The sequence below is a fragment of the Daphnia pulicaria genome, chromosome 6 (genome assembly GCF_021234035.1).
Source record: "Daphnia pulicaria isolate SC F1-1A chromosome 6, SC_F0-13Bv2, whole genome shotgun sequence".
Classification (NCBI taxonomy): Eukaryota; Metazoa; Arthropoda; class Branchiopoda; order Diplostraca; family Daphniidae; genus Daphnia; species Daphnia pulicaria.
In genome coordinates, this window is record NC_060918.1 from 8890907 (window position 1) to 8892936 (window position 2030).

The 2030-nt window shown below is 43.5% G+C and overlaps 1 long non-coding RNA gene across 1 annotated transcript; it reads left to right on the plus strand.

Moving 5' to 3' along the window:
* LOC124341955 lies at positions 1 to 1166 on the plus strand. The gene is made up of 3 exons (XR_006918683.1): positions 1 to 156; positions 234 to 417; positions 1040 to 1166. It is a non-coding gene; the product is annotated as an uncharacterized LOC124341955 (long non-coding RNA).
* The last annotated feature ends 864 nt before the right edge of the window (positions 1167 to 2030 follow it).

The window sequence follows — 2030 nt, forward strand, 5'->3', positions numbered from 1 at the left end:
CCACACCCGTCAGTTGGGATGCTGTTTAGCATCCACCCCAATTCCCCTCCTCGTTTCTGTCAAGCTCGCCACTAGCTTCTTATCTCTCTGTTTCTCCTGTCACTAAGGTACTGTGTATAATCGTGTGTAATATTGGTAAATTGTATTGCCCTACGTGTGAGTATAAGACAGAACCTGGTGTGTGGAATAAAGTTCAATCAACAAGATGTAAACTCTTTTATTCAAACCAACAGGTTATGGGCCCGGCTGACGCCCACACGATTAAATACAAAAATGGCAGAGAATTCCGAGGGCAAACGTGATTTCACCAAATTCAATGGAGTGAATTTCCCGCAATGGAAATTTGCAGTCATGCTGAAACTGAAGCAAAAGAAACTGGATGGGATAGTCCTGGGTTACGACAGGAAACCAAATGAGGTAATTACATAAGATGTTTCAACTAGAACTTTTTTCTCTTGGTCTGTGAACCACATGTGAGTACGAGAAACTTTTTGAGTCTGCACATGGACTGTGATACCAAATCACAGGTAACTGATTGAATGTGTACGAGTAATTTTTAAGTCTGCACATGGACTGTGATACCAAATCACAGGTAACTGATTGAATGTGTACGAGTAACTGTTGAGTCTGCACATGGACTGTGATACCAAATCACAGGTAACTGATTGAATGTGTACGAGTAATTTTTAAGTCTGCACATGGACTGTGATACCAAATCACAGGTAACTGATTGAATGTGTACGAGTAATTTTTGAGTCTGCACATGGACTGTGATACCAAATCACAGGTAACTGATTGAATGTGTACGAGAAATTTTTTGAGTTTGCACATGGACTGTGATACCAAATCGCAGGTAACTGATTGAATGTGTACAAGAAAATTGTTGATTGTCTACACACGGACTGTGACTCTAGACTCACAGGTAACCGATCGAGTGTGTATGAAAGGAACTTATGATTTATGTGCGAACATGCTTAATGTAATTTGCAGACAGCCGAACAATATGATCATACGATCTTTTCTGTCTCTCTACTTTCAGGTATGTCAAGAAATGGAGGTAGAAAGAGTGAAGGTCACTGTGATTACCAACCAGAATGAAATCGACACATGGATAGACAAGGACATTAACGCACAAGGAATCATTTTCTACAACATCGAACCGTCTTTACAAGTTGCACTCGAAGGGTCAGGCAGCTCTAACGAGATGTGGAACAGGCTCATACTACAGTATGCTCAAGTGGCCATAGCAAATGCTGATTTCCTGCTCGGAAAGTTTCAGCTGTACAAAATGGACCCTGGTAATGTCACACAATCAAGCAGCATCAACCTAGTATCGGAGTTAACTATTCTCTTTCCTAGATCACTCTGTAATGGCACACATAAACAGACTGAAAATGATGGCAGACGAATTAAACAGCATAGAATGCCACGTATCTGAACAGGCACTGATTGTGAGAATTCTACAAACGTTGCCGCCAAGTTTCAGGCATTTCCTGTCAGTGTGGGACAGCGTTCCATCGGCCGAGAGGAATCTGGTAAACTTAACTGCCAGATTAGTCACTGAAGAACTTAGATCGAAATCACTCAACAACGGTCAGGCCGACCCCGTTGATGTTGCGTTCTTCGCATCCCACCCGAACAGAGTGCAGAAAGAGGCAGTAGCCAATGCTGCCCACAGCAAAGACCCGAAACGAGACTACAACCCACGTAACAACAACTCCAACTATCGAGACAACAGACAAAACTACCGTGATGATTCTCGAGGTCAATCAAGCCGTCATCGAGACAACCGACCAAACCAACGCAACTACCGCGACAACCACCGAGGAGGAAGGAGCGGAAATAGAGACCGAGGCTGCTTCATCTGTGGTAGGACCAACCACAAAGCCATCAACTGCTACGACAGAAAAAGTGACGAGAGGAGAGAAGCCAGAGGCAACAAATTTGACCGAAACCGTGACTCCAAACACGACGACAACAACAACGACAACTCAAAGGAGTCGTTTGCAGCCCTATCCTCCGTTTGTTTT